This window comes from Octopus bimaculoides, chromosome 6, assembly GCF_046866305.1.
Source record: "Octopus bimaculoides isolate indiv1 chromosome 6, ASM4686630v1, whole genome shotgun sequence".
Lineage (NCBI taxonomy): Eukaryota > Metazoa > Mollusca > Cephalopoda > Octopoda > Octopodidae > Octopus > Octopus bimaculoides.
In genome coordinates, this window is record NC_142933.1 from 8050388 (window position 1) to 8067887 (window position 17500).

At 37.0% G+C, this 17500-nt stretch overlaps 1 protein-coding gene across 1 annotated transcript in view; it reads left to right on the forward strand.

Moving 5' to 3' along the window:
* LOC106868910 (uncharacterized) overlaps window positions 1-17500 on the forward strand; it is a 130001-nt gene that overhangs the window by 42550 nt on the left and 69951 nt on the right. Inside the window, exon 2 of the mRNA XM_089353379.1 lies at window positions 13689-13802. The gene's annotated coding sequence lies outside the window, so the exon portion shown is untranslated. The remainder of the gene's footprint in view (window positions 1-13688; window positions 13803-17500) is intronic.

Below are 17500 nucleotides of genomic sequence, written 5' to 3' on the forward strand. Positions count from 1 at the left end.
ATGTGGATAGCTACATTAATACATGGAGCCATATTTACAGCCCTACATCAACATACGACAGCAACACGTGGTTGTGCGGAAGTGGAAGTTATTCTTTGACATGCTGGATATAACAACCTGCTACACCTCAACAGATTATTTAGTGCTTTTGAATCGCAGAAAAGACACCCCGTATTTCACACCCTGAATTTTAGGACTATATGCTCACGACACAAAATACGAACGAATATCTCTCGGGTCCTTGATGGGTTTTGAAGGGCCTCTGCTCAGTTAGTTTCATGGTGTAACCGAGAGATGAATCTTCATCTGGGTAGTAAGGTGTGAGTTTATCTCTGGTCACATTTTCCATATCTCTCAGAAATAGGGCAAATAGAATTGTGTGTACAACCCAAATACACAAGAGAGGAGGTGTAGAGAAGCTGAACCTAGGACCTCTAAATTAGTAAGTCCAGTACTTCATTCTTCGGCTTCTTCTCGTCGACTTGTGTTTGGGACGATGACAGATGTGCCACGCATTTTGTTAATTATAGGATTTGTGTAATGTTGTTCCATCGTTATATCTTCGAGGGATTTTAATAAATATTTGAGAATCACAAGTCGTCCAAGATGCAGCAAAAATACCTCTCAGATTAACCATCTTGATAGCCATTTCAAGAAACATATATTGTGCAATGGCCCAAACCACAATAGCAACTGAAACAAAACGATTAAACATTAGCTTCGAGAAGACATCTCTACCACATGTCTAACTTCACTAGTGACACACTAAAGCTATAAAAATATCGGAGATTTTCTGCAACACTCTGTCTGTGATTTATCCACGTTTATCAGTCATAGTCTTTTGCTTGGAGAAACCTGGGAGAGACACAAATATTAAACAGTGAAATCTACCCCAGTACTTGAGAAAGTTTACCTCATCAGGATTTGGATTCTGGTGGTTCTGTTTGGTTCTGGATTTGAATCCACAACCAAGCTGTGTGTCCGATGCTGTAATAATTCTGCCAATGCAACGCCGCTCACTCGGCCATTTTCTATTCTTAATTTAAAGAGAAAGCAGTTAGCAACAGAAAGAGAGAGTTACTACAAAAACCAATTCCTCTGACAAAGTTTTAATTAATCTTGGTAACTGTCTTTGCATCCAAGCTGCTGGACCAACCCATCGCTCAGACTAACAGTTCTAGTCTAACTTTCGTTAGGAGAGGGCTGTTAATTGTATTGGTTTCAAATTTTGGCATAAGGCCAGTAAGTTCAAGGGAGGTGGGTAAGTTGATTAGATAGATCCCAGTTTACAACTGGTACTTGTTTTATCGACCCCGAAACGATGAGAAGCAAAGTTGACTTTGACGAAGTTTGAATTCAGAACGTAAAGAGGTGTACCTATTTTGTATGACCCTGCACCGATTCTGCTATTTATCAAATATATTGATAACAGATTATTTCTAATATTGGTCCCCAATCTATTTTGGCCCCCAACACATTTAAGAAGCAGCAACAGGTGATAAATTCGACTGCCAAATTTTTTATAACTTGTAATAATGGAAAGCAAAGCCGCCATCGGTGGACTGGGAACAGAGTTTTCTAACATTGTCCCACGGTTAGATATGGAGGATAGGCTACAGTAGATAAAAATGAACTCAGAACCTATTTTATGGAATCCAAGATTTAATGGAGGTGGTGAAGGCAGGGGTGGAGAAACGTTTTAGTGCCGCGAGCAAAAACTTCCAAAGAAAATGTTCCGCGGGTGGGCCACAAGTTCTAACTCTTATATCTGTGTAAATCTTGTGTATAGCTATGTATAATTCGATATACATTAATAAAGATAAGTTTAACACATTAAATTAACGCGTAACATCTTCATTAACTCCGCCACTGAATTTAGGACATTTATATTACTTATGAGGTTACTATATTTTTCAGATAGAGTATAGTTGGGTCTCAAGGGGGTGGTATACACCTAGCAATATATGTTTCATAGTGAAAACAAAATTTCCATTCAAATGGCCATTACCAGACGATTTTCTGTTCAAGTTGAACCATTTTAAGTTGTAGTGGAAACATGACCTATGTCGCAAATAGGCATACGAATATTGTATAATTTCTATGATTGAAAAATTAACTATATTTTGTATATATGAGTATATCAGCCTGCAGGCATAATAAAATGGGCTCGCGGGGGTTTCCCTATCCCTAATTTAAGGTATTAAATAAAAAAATGTTCTTATCGTTTTTTTGTATCTGACTTTCCTTAGACCCACCAAATTGTTTTTCTTCACTTATGTGGAATACCGTTCTATAAACTGTATTGTCAATGTATACAACTAATTTTTTTGTTACTGTATTTATTTAATTTAATTATCCGTGGAAAGCTGGTAGACCATGACAGACTGAAGAAAATCCTTTATATAAAAAGAACAAAAACAAAAGTAAGGACAGATAACTATTTCTAATTTAGGGTCCTTTGTGTCGTCCCCATGTATTGGCAGGCCTTTGAACTATGACCCATCACTACAGAATTCAGTAACATCCCTTGGTTGTTGAACTATTATGAATCGGTCTTGCTTTGAGGCCCTCTTCCGGTTCATAACAAGCACAATATGTTTTGTTCAATGGTGAATAAATCCCGAGAAAGTAAACTAGTTCTAATTTATGTCAATTAATTCACAATTGAATTAGTGTGTGTAGTGTTAAATGGATTTTCTCTAAAAAGAATCGGCTTATATATTACAACCGAATTCATATTAACTACGCCACCATTTTCCCCATTAATTTTTTTTTAGTACAACTCATTTGTCAAGCAGGATTGTTGCCTGCATCACATACAACGGTGTTGGCTATCGTGTGTCGAGATGAAAGCTTCACAATTGCCTTTCCAATGGTGTTAGTTGTTGCGTATACTATGTTGTAGCGGTGGACACTTCGGCTGTTATTTCAGAGAAGCTCCTATAACTAGGTTAATGTCTTTATGAAATTAGGTGACATCACTTCCGGCACTATTTACTTTCACTTTTTACGACACTAAACTGCATGTTAACTCCATAATGCGTATGATTTCTGAAACTCAGTCTTTTTAAAAACAGTTTTTTTTTCTAATTTTTTTTCCCTTCTTACTTTTGATATTTTAACAAAGCGATTAAGCACCCAAAATGGCCGGCTACAAATGACATGAAAGCAGTAATCTTTTATAATCGGTAATGAAATAAAAGTGAAAGGTGTTGATTTATCAGGAAAATTCAAATATTTTATACTGAATGGTTGTTGTTGTTATCCAGAAGATAAAATAAAATGATTAAATAGAAATAGTAAGTTATGAATAATGCTTATTTGTAATTTTTAGTTTTTAATCCTTGAACTGAAATAAAAGGATTATAGCGGATTACCAATTGTTCCATAATCTCTAAATTACTTGATGAATGAAAATGTGTTTGAGAAAATAATACCAAGCAAACCTTTGTAAGATTAGAAGAGACTGTCTCACGTTCCATACCTTTCACTTCCATTTTATACCCGAGTATCTGTTTCTTTTGTTGTACGGTCGGCTATTTTGTGTGTCTACTTCGAAAGATCGCCCTTTTTCACCTATGCTTTTTTTAATAGTTATTTGACTCCAGTGAGTCATCATTGAGCAAATCTGTGAGTACCCGTCTTCTATCTGTGACAACTCTGTCTTTACGTGTATATGTATGTATGTATGTATGTATATCTATATATATTTATATATAATAATACAAATAATATGTGAGTATATGCATATATACGTACATGTATGTACATACCTACATCTACATGTATATATAGATGCATATCTGGGCACAGGACGTCACAAAATAAATGTGGACAAAATGAAAAGCAGAACATAAACAGAGTACAGAAAACACAGGCCACAGAGAGAGAGAAAGAGGGGGGCGTGACTCGTTGCCAAACGTTATGGGTACAGCAGATTACTTTCATACTACATTCCTATCTCTGACGTGGTTATGACAATTTCCATAACTCAAGATAGGTAAATGTGCAAAGAATGCACTCTGCATATAATAAAGGAACGCAGAAAACACAATCAGTGTCTATGCTTATATTATGTACACGTGTTTCAGGAGACCAGCAAAACAGCTTAAATTTCCAGTCACGCGACAAAGAGAGCCGGCTGCATTTGTCGCGTAACAGGGCATTTAAGGTCACGTAATCGATGTTTTACGGGTCATGTAAAACACGTGTGCATGTTATAAAGTATACATAGCGATTACGTATTCAGTGTTCCTTTTGTGTGTGTGTTAATACACGATTACATGCCTATTTTATGAGAAAAAAAATTTTTTTTTTCGTTCAGCTACTTTGAGTTTCTCGATCTGTATACGTCTTAATTACTGCGTCATTGTAAATGGAGCAGTCTGTTTCAGAAAATTGTGTTTGGTCCTGATATAATAATAAATAAATGCGCCCTTTTAAAGCCTAGTCAGGCTCGTGGGCCCGGTTTCCCGGTTTCAATGGCGTATGTGTTCCCCAGCTGGATGGGACGCCAGTCCATCGCAGCGTTACTCATTTTTGCCAGCTCAGTGGACTGGAGCAACGTGAAATGAAGTGTTTTGCTCAAGAACACAACGCGTCGCCCGGTCCAGGAATCGAAACCACAATCTTACGATCATGATGCTGACACCCTAACCACTAAGCCACGCGCCCCCCACGTTTGGTCTTGATATTTGTTCATTATTAAATCATAAATATATTATGTGGCTATTTATTATTGTCATCGTCATGAAGGCGACGAACTGACAGACACGCTAGTGCCCCGGGCAAAATGCTTAGCGGCATTGGATCTTGTTCAAAACGGGGGCACCAGTTTTCATTTATGTTTTATGTAGTGTTTTTGGTACCGAAAGACTTTCAAACTTCGTATACTTATCTATTTTGTGTTATAGAACAGAAAAAATTTTTTGTATTCGAATTTATTTCATGTAAAAAATTGTCTTATTTCGATAAATTCTACTATTCACTGACGTCTATCCAGAAATATGTCACAGGCAATAACATTTTTATGACCGGTCAGCAGTAACTCTATTCAGCTGAATAGACGTCAGTGATTGGTTGAAATTACAGAAATACGACAACTTTAACATGAAATAGCTTGCGATGTACGTTTTTTTTTGTTAAGAAGACTAAGAGAAAAAGATGTTTTATATGACACATTCTACCAGTGTCCCAAGTTTCAAAGTGTTTCGTTAAGAAAATACTGGTGCCCCCGTTTTGAACAAGATCCGCGGCATTTCATGTTGTGAATTCAAATGCCGTCGAGGTGGACTTTGCCTTTCATCCTTTCAGAGTCGATAAAATAAGTACCAGTTGAAGATTGAGGTCGATGTAATCGATTAACATCTTCCCACAAAATTTCAGGCCTTGCGCCTACAGCAGAAAGGATTGTTATTAAGGCGGTGAACTGGCAGAACCGCGAGCACTTTGGGCAAAAGCTTTGTGCCTATAGAAGAATGAACGATTATTTTACTCACGCACGGTCCGTCAGGGCTGGCCAGTCTCGCTTCTTTTGTACGTATTGGCTCTCGAGCCACTGCTGCAGAAGATGGAATAGTTGAAGAGGGGTTTCTATCGTACTGGAACTCGTGAAGGACGACGAGTCGGCGTGTGCGGACGGGGTCACCGTCATGGTGCTGGACGCTACCGAAGTGGCGACAGTTGATACTATTCTAAACGGGTATGAAGCGGTGGCAAGGGCCAAGATCAACGTGAACAACTCGCTGGGCTTGCAACTGAGTACTAGAAAAGCGATGAAAAATTGATATCTAGAACAAATTAGCAGAATTTTGACGGAAGGTTAACAAGGAATTTGTATCATAGAAGTCTCAGGCGGATTGGTATCAAAAGGGTGACCTCATGCCAGATGTTCTTCTGTTTCTATGAAGCCAACTAATTTAAACTACTTCCTGAACGGTTTCTAGTTATTATTGTTTGCTGACGCACGCCGATCTCTTTGGATTCTATTGTTTCACTGTGAAAAGTATGGAGGGAGATTCTAGTAACCATATACCCGAATTGGAAATTGGAAACAAGGGCATAAAATTCTTTGAAAATATTCTGAACCCAACCATTAACACCAATGATTTCATCAACACACAAATATAATTCACACATACATACTTACATGTGAGTACTTCAAACATACGTTTATCTATCTATCTATCTCTCTATCTATCTATCTCTACGTGTGAGAGAGAGATGGGGGAGAGTATTTGATTATCTTCTGGTTCCCCTCTTTTTTTTTTTTTCATGAACATTCTATAATAAACATTTTGTTGAGTCTGAAAACAAAAATGAAGTTGGCCAGAACAATAACGAAATTTAACAAACTATTGAAATGTGACGCAGACTCGTGTAAACAAAACGATGATAATAATAATAATAATAATACGAATAACCCTTTCTACTCTTGACACAATGCCTGAAAGGGGGAAGAGTCGATTACATCGACCCCCAGCGCTCGTTTGGTATTTATTTTATCGATCCCGAAAGGATGAAAGGTAAAGTCGACCTCGGCAGAATTTGAACTCGGGACGTAAAGAGCCGAAAGAATGCCGCTAAATATTTTGTTTGATGCACCAACGATTCTGCAGAGCTCGCTGTATTCAGCAACTGGCCCCTCCCAGCAAATTTTCGTTCCTTGCGCCTATAGTAGAAATTACTATAGGCACAAGGCACGAAATTTTGCTGGGAATGGCCAGTGCTTGACTGGTACTTTATTTTATCGACCCGAAAATTGATAACTTATTAATTTGGGTGTCAGTTACATAGGTAAGACAGTGGGTCCTGTATTGCTTATTACATATTTATTAATTTATTACGACTGCTCACATCGAATATTTACAGTACTGTAGCGAAGTTGTAAAAGTTAAAAACAAAACAAAAAAAGAGAATGATTTTTCTTTTTTGTTTTTTTTTTACTGTTTCCTATTCGAAGATATGGAAGCAGTAAATAAATGTCCCCAATATTATGATTGATTTGACTCAGGTTCGTTCATATTCCTGGTAGAATCTATGCGGGTAGCAGGTTACTCCTGTAACCTTAGATATCCACAATCTTTCAGTAGTCTTTCAAGTACTTGATACCCTCCTGATAATCTTTCCTCTCCCTAAGAATCAAACTTTTTGTAGAAGCTCTACAGGACATCCTGTTCTAATTTCCTTCAACCATTTGTCTATATCTTTACTCACAATTCCCAATGCACCAATTATTATGGGTACAACCATTACAATTGTCGTATTCCAAATTCTTGCAATTTCGAATTTTAAGGGATTATATCACTATATTATCATTATTATTTTCTTTTTATCGCATGCGTAAAGGCGCATGGCTCAGTGGTTAGAGCGTCGAGCTTACGATCGTGAGGTTGTGAGTTCGAATCCCGGACCGCACTGCGTGTTGTGTTCTTGAGCAAGGCACTTTATTTCACGTTGTTCCAGTTCACTCAGCTGTAGAAATGAGTTATGACGTCACGGGTGCCAAGCTGTATCGGCCCCTTTGCCTTCCCCTTGGATAACACTGGTGGTGTGGAGAGGGGAGGCCGGTATGCATGGGTGACTGCTGGTCTTCCATAAACAACTTTGCCCGGACTTGTGCCTGGGAGGGTAACCTTCTAGGTGCAATCCCATGGTCAGTCATGACCGAAGGGGGTCTCAATTTTCTCTTTATCACAAGTTTTGTTGGTGCTCCTGGAGTCTTGCATGCGTAGCGGGTTTACTACCTGCAGCCTACGGCACCATGCTATCCGTTCTTTCCAGCTGTCTCATACTTTCCTGATTATTCTGGCCGACCTTGTGTAACAGTTCTCCTGGGCACTGTATTCCAATTTCGGAATCCCCCTCCTGCTTGGTTCACTTCTGTTCCAGCATTCAATTACCGTTCGGTTTGCCTCCTTATCCCACCTTCTCCTCTGCTTGTGGCTTTGTCTACAAGCAGTCTCTGGATGACGACCGGGCCTGCGCTGTTCAACCACGGGGCACCTGCCGGGCGAAAGGCTTTCACCTTTCGTGCCAGCCTCTTTAACATCATTATTTGATACATTTGTATTAGACATTTCTACTCAACATTGAAGTCTGTGTTTTAGCCACCACCAACCGGTATTTCTATCGAGACACCATCTGTAGTAAAATTGTCAAATTGTCAAGCAAGACTCTCAGAACTCTTGCTACTCATAAGTTGAGCCTGTTCCCTTCACATTTCTGTGTGTTGGGGACCATATTATTATTATTATTATTATTATTATTATTATTATTATTATTATTATTATTATTATTAGCTGATGACCACCTAAAATACACCTGCTCACAAATGGTTTCTTCTGAACAACATCCATCGTTTCCTAAGAACTATTGTCTGTCAACAATCAGAAATGTTGGTTATTGTGAATACAGTAGAATTTATACCAAAATTTCGTTATGATTACATTTTTGTCAATATTTTTATTGCAATGTTTAAATATTTACTTTCGTTCAGGTATGGGGTATTTTCGGCAATACACGGCAACCCACGAGTCGTGGATTCTTCTTCCTTCCTCCCATCTTTGTCTCTTTCTCTCTCTCTCACACACAAGTTGTCGGTCCAAAATATCAAAGAATTTTCGGTTTCGTTCAAGGTGTGCCTATAGGATGAATTGAACCCAACATTGCCAGTCAATAAAACATTTATTAGTGTTATTTATTTATTTTTTAATCACCGAAGGGCAACAACACCTATGGCCCTTTTTCAGGGCCGCTGAGACTTGTGAGGGGTGGGAAACAGCAAGTCATCCTCTGACAGGATCCCTGATGTGAATGTTGACAATAAAATGGACTTCATTTAAGCCGCCCTAGAATCCATTCAGTGCTATTTAACCGACCCAACACCGGTTTTCCATTTCTCACTAATAAGAAAGTTATGTTTAGCTCTAATATTTGTGTTGTTGTTATTGCCTAACCTCAGGAGGGCTGTGAATGAACAGATCTATATACAAAACCATTCCAGGTTCTTAGACAATCCGATATTCGTCATGTGTTGTTAAGACAGTAACATTATTTAAGGGAGATTTGACTGTTATGTCTGAAGCAACAAAAATTTTTTTTTTTTTTTTTCAAAGCTCGGATGCGGTTATAATAGCAGTTGTGAACCTAGCTAAGGCAATCGGTAAGCTTTCGTCCTTGATACAGTAGAGTGCGTTAAACAGCATTCTAGAAAGGAAGAGAAGTTTTGTAGATGTTGTCCAAATTCCCCTGGGTAATATATATATATATATATATATATATGAATGACTGCTCCAATGAAGTCGCGTATTGTCCTTGCCTTCGAAACGCGGAGTAGATGGAACAGGGACAACTGACGAAGGGATATATTCTTTATGCTGCCTGTCTCGTTTCTCTGTTTGTTTTTTTTTCGTTGTTCGAAAAAGTTCGTTTTCTGTTTTCGTTTTTATGTTTTCATTTCTCATTGTGTTTAAACGTTTTTTTTTAATGTCCTGTACCCATATATGCATGTATGTATAGATATAGATGTAGGTATGTACATATATGTGTGGATATATGCATATATTTATATATCATTTATATTATTATATGATCGTACGCCACGCATCCTTTTCCAAGTAAGTTTATATATATATATATATATATATATATATATATATATATGAGAGCGAGAGAGAGAGAGAGGAAGAGGAGGTTCTCGCATATGACATGGACCACGGCCAGATTAAGGGATAAACTAAACAAACAGCAGCTTAGGGCCTCATAGTCCCGTAGGGCGTCGGATTAATTAAATGACAAATGTTTCTTTTTGAACGACATAACGCGAAAACTATTTGGAAAATATGAATTATCCATTGCATTGTAATTGTTTTTATAAACACACACACACACACACACACACACACACACACACACACACACACACTATTTTGGGTTCTATTTTTCCTGTTTGCATCACACACACACACACACACACATTCACACACAGAGTAATAAAAATAATATCACGCGGTGTATTAGAGATAATAAAACATAGGACCGATTTAATTCATGGAATAATTGTCTGCGGTGATATTTTTAAAATTTCACGTTTAAAGAATGTGTGATGCATTTTAGAAAATTTAGGAACTTTACTCACAGAAAAAGTCCCAAATTTGGTTGAAAACCAAACTCACAGAGAAAATGTTATATTTTATTTAAATACCTTAAACAATAATTCAACAAGGATTTGTCGTTTCTGTAAAATATTATAAACGCGTCTTATCCGGTGTTGTTTAATGTGTCTTCAATGAAACAAAAACAAACGTTTTATTTAATTTTTATTGATTTTCTTTTTCTGCGACTTTTGGGATTTGCCAAAACACTAAAGATATTGATATTATTTTATCATATTTTGATTAAGTTTTCCTTTCATTCTACTTCAAGCTGTTTTACAATCCCATTTTCAGCCTCCTTAATATCGCCACTGATTCTGTTCTCACCCTGTGTTGGCACTCCGTCGCTTACGACGACGAGGGTTCCAGTTGATCCGATCAACGGAACAGCCTGCTCGTGAAATTAACGTGCAAGTGGCTGAGCACTCCACAGACACGTGTACCCTTAACGTAGTTCTCGGGGATATTCAGCGTGACACAGTGTGACAAGGCTGGCTCTTTGAAATACAGGTACAACAGAAACAGGAAGAAGGAGTGAGAGAAAGTTGTGGTGGAAGAGTACAGCAGGGTTCGCCACCATCCTCTGCCGGAGCCTCGTGAGGCTTTTGGTGTTTTCGCTCAATAAACACACACAACGCCGGTCTGGGAATCGAAACCGCGATCCTATGACCGCGAGTTCGCTGCCCTTACCACTGGGCTATTGCGCCTCCGTTCTCACCCTATATAAGCATGAAACTATCTTGTCTCTTGTAGAATGACAAAATCTTTATTTTTACAATATCTCCTCATATTTTTTTTATGACATTACCGACTTGGTGGATTTTAAAGGCAGGTCAGTTGCAAAATAAAAAAATATATACTAATTAGAAGCTAAATCACTAAAAAAAATACACAACTTAGTCACGTTCACGTAGATGAATCCATTCTCTTACAGGATTAGATCGGATTTAATTAAATCGTTAATCCTACAGTTTTAAATATAATCAATTTCATTAAAATATTATTTTTAAATCAAAAGATTTTAGTAATGTTGTCAAGGGAGGTAACTTATATAGAGTTAACTCCCTTATCAACCACATATTTGAAAGAGACGAAGTAATTGAGAAAGAAAATAGTTCTGTTAATAAAAGTTATCAGATGAGTCAGAATTTTAAAAATAATTTCTACCAAGTTTGTTGAATACATTTCCATCTCCACGTGGTTATTATCTTACTTTGGTTAATATTTACTTTTTGTGCAAAACCATTTGATGCAGGTATTTCTTCTAATCGAACTTTGACACCTGAGTAGCAAAATCGAACCTTACGCTGATCATTATTTACAAATTCGATTTGATATTCTATAAATGACCAAAACTATAAATGATAAGTATAGTTTATAACACTGGCCTTTTTATACATGAACGGTGATGGAGGGGGTGGAGAGAAATATTGGTTTCTCTACAAATCGTAAAAAGTTTGTTTTGAAACGAAGAGGCAAAAATGATCGTATTTTTTATTAATATTAAAATTCCCTTATGCGTGTGTGTGTGTGTGTGTGTGTGTGTGTGAGAGAGAGAGAGAGAGTTTATGTGTGAGAAGGAGAGTTGAAACCTCATCTTAAGAATCGATGTACTTTTCAAAAATACTTCACATGTGATATTTTTACGAAAGGTACCAAATTTCTGGAATTGTTTTGTATAAATAATAATAATAATAATAATAAAAATTAAAATTTCAGTCATGTGTAGGTTGCATTATTGTCATTTTAACGAGCCCTGAAGAATGGAAGACGAAACTGATCTCGGCTGGATTTGGACTTAGAATGTGAAAGTCTGTAACAAAATGCAACAAGACGTTTTACCTAAGTCATGCTAGCTGTTTCATGAGTGGTATTGGTAGGCTGACCGAGCATATTTACTATATTTTTACCCGCCAAAACTCTAACCGCCAACCATAGAAGAATGATGTAGCTTTCACAAACCGTGACATTTTCACGTCATGCTTCCTGCTCATTCGTTTTCTCACTGAGCAAGCGGCAATGTCAGAGCCGTGTGACCTCATCGTGTGCACTACCCCTTGTTTTTATTCATTTATTTTTTGTTTCTATGGTGGTTAACCTTGACAAACTGAACATATCTTCCAGTTCTCTTGTAAGGGCGAAATGACAAACTCAGAGAAGCAACAGCGAAGTGAATCGTCTGCTGCCAATGAATAAATTAACAATCTACTGAGATGTATCGATCGCTCTGCTCCCCATAGTTTGTACGCCCGTACAATGTGTTTTTCAGGATATTTATACATGGCAGGGAGGGATGGCTATTCCAGAGGATCGATGTTGTGAGGGGAAAAGGTAGATTTTGTAAAGGGGTGGATTAGTGGAGGGGAGACATGGTGATATTCGTGACAGCAGGAAGGGAGACTGATATTTCTTCAGTGACGAGATTTAAGGAGTTTCCGAGAAGACGGTATGCAATTAGCTAGAAATACCAGCCAAACTTCTCTCAATTCACACCTTACAATCTTTGAGATCTTATAGAGACATTGCATTCAATAAGTTTCATATTAACATATGATATTAAATATGTTACGTTTGGGTGGTAGAAAGCAGGATGATAATAGCAAGAACATATTTGGTTTCATGAGCATAGGGAGTCAGGTCTGACCTAGGGCTAAATAATAACATAGGGTTTGTTTTAATTAAATTTTTTTTTTAATATTGCATTGAGAATCAGTCTATGTGTTTACTGAAGTTTGACTTTGCCTATCATCAATCTAGGCTCAATAAAATAATATCGATCAAATACTGGAATCAATTCAATGAACTTATTGGGAGTAGTTGATGAAAAATCGATTGGTTTGGGGGGGAAAAAATGATCTATGATAGTTGTGAAGCATTTGAAGCACAAAGAATTGAACACTCCACCTTGAAATGACGACTTTGTAAACGGAACTTGACTTCAATCCTAGCCACTTCTCTGCCTGCAAATGTTTGTAACATCTGCATTTGGGTCTGTTTGTTCAAAGCCCTAACTTGATAGTCATATGAGATCAGTTACTGTGAAGAGATGGCCATCTTCTCTAAAGAAGTGGAAATCACCACAAATACACAAACACACTTCCTCATCAAAATTTGTGAAACATTTTAAATATTATTTTCTTAACAAATATATTTTATTTTTTTAATTCAAATTCTATTTTATTGGGTTGTCCAGAAAGTTTGTGCCGATTTATAGTAGCTTACCTTTCGACTTATTTGCCATGAAACCACCTCAATTCTGGGAAGAGGGTATTTTCAAGTTAAAGGAAAGATGGAGACACATTATGCAACAAAATGGTTCATATTTGGTTGGGCAAGTATTTATTGACCGTTTCCTTTCTTTTAAAAATCAGCACGGACTTTCCGGACAACTCGATATTGAAATTTTATTTAAATTCTATTTTATATATAGTTTTCTTTCAAACCTTTATTTCATTATCAAAAGATATTTATATATTTTTTTTTTACCTCAATAGTGAAAATGAAAATCTGACAAAAATATTTTATCTCTTTCAGTTTAATTCAAGCCCCATTTCATATTCAAGGAATTTTACTTCGTCATACTGAGGAATATCTTACCTTTTTGGAATACTATTCAAGGAAATTCAAAGTAATCCACTAGTTTTGCAGGTAAACCAGAAATTCCATATATATATACATATATATAATAATAATGTGTGTTTTGACAAATGTCTGCTTCACTTACCACTTTTGTTCTCTCTGTATCTCGGACCCTATGATGAATGTTTCAGGAAGAAATGAAAATAGGTGATCTTAGAACCTTGATGTTTTGTTTTAGCCTGCATCTTTTTTTGTAGGGTCCCTAACGACAATGGGTAGGTGAGTGGGAAAAGGAATAAGGAACCATGGTTCATTGAGTGGGATCACCAGAACAGGATTTCAAGTTTCTTTTTTTTTAACTTGAGAACAGAGACCTAATCCCAAAACCTGCAACAGACTTGATTCTGCTGAAAGGACCTAAGGCCTGGGTGGTGAGGCTTAAATCAGTTCTGCTCATCTGACAGGTTTCTAGTTCAGTTTCCATTTCAATAGTTAGAACGTTGGGCTCACAATCATGAGGTAGTGAGTTCAATTCTCGGACCAGGATGGGTGTTGTATTCTTGAGCAAGATATTTCATTCCATGTTGCTCCAAATCACTCAACTGTAGAAATGAGTCGCAACATCACAGGTGCCAAACTGTATCATGGCCTTTACCTGTTCCCTTGGATAACATCAGTGGTGTGGAGAGGGGAGGCTGGTATGCATGGGCAACTGCTGGTCTTCCACAAACAACCTTACCCGGACTTGTGCCTCAGAGGGTAACTTTCTAGGTGCAATTCGATGGTCATTCATGACCAAATGGGGCCTTTACTTGGTTGACACAAGGCTATAATGGAAGATTCTTTCTCAAGGTGCCAGGCGGAGGAATTAAATTCAGAAATCCAGGAACTTTTTAACCAGCACACCTCCATTACAGTAAAATGCCTCAGTTTCATACTTTCTCACCTGTTACATTTGTTACATTAACTGTCACAGCTGTTACTGGAACTTACCAGTGACCTCACATATTTCCAGTCACACTGTATATTTTTTAATTACAAGAAAATGTAATTTTTTTGTATATTTACAACATTTCATAGTTAAAAGTTGATATTTAGCTTTCATGTTATTTAAATATTCTCAAAACCATGTCAGAGATACAGGACGAAATATTTTCTCAAACTATGGAAATGTACCATTGGTGGTGCAATATGGCAGTTGTGTGAAGTTTACAACAAACCACCAATGGTACATGTGACAGTTGACGTGTTAATTAATTAGCTAATGGCTGCTAATATTTGATTGCCTGGCCCTACTTATTCCCAGAGTCTATTTCATATTCTGACTTTAAAAATAAAAATAAAACAGATAAAATAAAATAAAAATTTAAAATAAAAATAAAACAAATAACAAAATAAATGAGACGTTTTAAGCCTCATACGATGCCTCACTGTATGAATAATGTCTCTGATGGTTGTTGCTGTTGTTTCTGGTGCTGTTGTTTACTCCTGAACTATGTTGGGTCGAGGCAGACCTATACTCAAAACCATTCCAGCCATGACCATCATGTCTCTAAGCTATCCAGGGTTACATTATCTCTTGTGTTTCTTTTCTTATTTAACATTGTAAATTGTGGTTCTTCTTCTTGTTATTTAGCCTCTCCCTGCTCCTCCATATTTGCTGTAATCCTCTTGTCTAAGTATATCTTGGACAATATAATCTAAACATGTCCCTATTTTTATAAGACACCAGAGTGAGACTTGAGGGTGATTTGACTGTTGTTACTAGCAAGTTGAACCACCATATAGTTGTGCCTTCATTATCCTGTTTTGTTAACCCTTTTACAAATACCCCAGCAGCCACTTTTCTGGCCAGTATTTTCTGCATTGGAAAACCAGACAGTAACTGCTGGTCTGGCTGGTGTCATAAGTGCCAGTATTGACGATAAAACAAAAATTTTTTTAGAAAACAGGTGATAAGGATAATGTTGCCATCTATTTGGCATTTTATTTAAATATGAGAGACAGAAAACACATTTTAGTGATACTAAAACAATATTAGGTGGAAAATAATTTTTGGGGGCTCTTTTACTCTGGGAACTTGGTGTCTGGGGTTCAAAGGGTTAAATTCACCGTCTCTTAACTCGTAATGAAAGTTAAGTTATTATGACATATTTGATACTGAGTATTCATCTGTTTGAAACATAGATGAGACAATATATATTGTGTTTTTAACATAACTTATCTATGAAGAGATTTTCTCTCAGGCAAAAACCGCAGCAGCATGCCTTTCAATGGTGTATATACATTTAGTATGGTACACAGATAGCTATTTTAATTCTTTCATTTTTAGTGATGCACTTCACTATATCTTGCAGCACACCAAGGTCAACTTAGCTTTCAGTTTTTCATGGCAGGTAAATAATAAAGTATTTTGAATCTGAGGCAGTAGATTGGTAGAATTCTTAGAGTGTTACAGTTCCAGCCATCTGTAATCTGAGTTCAAATTCCACCTTGAGGTTCAAATCCCAGTGTTGTTCATGTCATCATTACTAAGAGAAAGCATCAAGGTGGATCATGATGGACCATGAGACTAGCATCTCTCTGCAATTAAAACAGGCCTCAGGTCTTTACGTGCAAGCAGGAAGTTCAAAGACCAAGCACAGCTTGAACTTGTGACTCTTTCTTCATGTATTAATATTTAGCAAATGGATCCTCTGTTTAAGAAACGTTTGAAAAAAATCTCTTGGTAACAACAAAATATTGGAACATATATGATGGACACTCCCGTTGTTAGACGACGTATGAGGGTTTGACATTTTCTTACTGATCAACCACACATTTATTTCTTTATAGTGATCGAATGCTTGTGTAGACATAAGCTCACTCCCTCCATCAGATCGACATTACCTGCACAGGTGCAACTGGGTGCCACATGTCAGATGACGATATGATTGCAGAGCAACGTGAAATGAAGTGCTTTGCTCAAGAACACAACGCAACACCTGGTCTGGGAATCAAACCCATGATCTCACAAGCGTGAGTGCAGCACCCTAACCACTAAGCCATGCACTGTGTATATATATATATATATATCTATATAGGTAAATAGGTAGGTAGATAGATAGATAAGTAGATAGATAGATAGATAGATACATTTCTTTTATTAGCCACACAGGGCTCAACGAAGATGGGACAAATACAATGTAGAGCTTTTCTTTTTGGGAGGGGGAAGGAAGGAAAAAAAAAAAAAAAAAAAAAAAAAAAAATGGTGGTGTCGATCAAAAGGGATCGTAGGAAGGGAAAAAGGGGCAGTTCGATCAAAAGGGATCGAAAAAAAAAGAAAAGGAAAGGCCGATCAATAGGGATCGTGTAGGTAAATAAGTAGGTAGATAGGTAGGTAAATAGGGAGATAGATAGGTAAATAGGGAGATAGATAGGTAGGTAAGTAGATAGGTAAATAAGTAGGTAGGTAGATAGATAGATAGATAGGTACGTAGGTAGGTAGGTAGGTAGGTAAATAGGTAGATAGATATGTGTGTGTGTGCTACAAGTGAACAATTTGTAGTTAGTGTCCTTCTAATAGTTTAATAAGTACGTACTCTAGTACATATTAGAGTACTAGAGTATGTACTCTAGTACTCTATAAGTATTGAGTAATCCTTCGGTTTAATGTTAAAATGTTTTTATATAAAACTTGACATAGAAAACATTTATATATGTGTGTGTGTGTGTGGATACATATATATGAACATCATTTCATATCCATTTGCCATGCTAGCATGGGT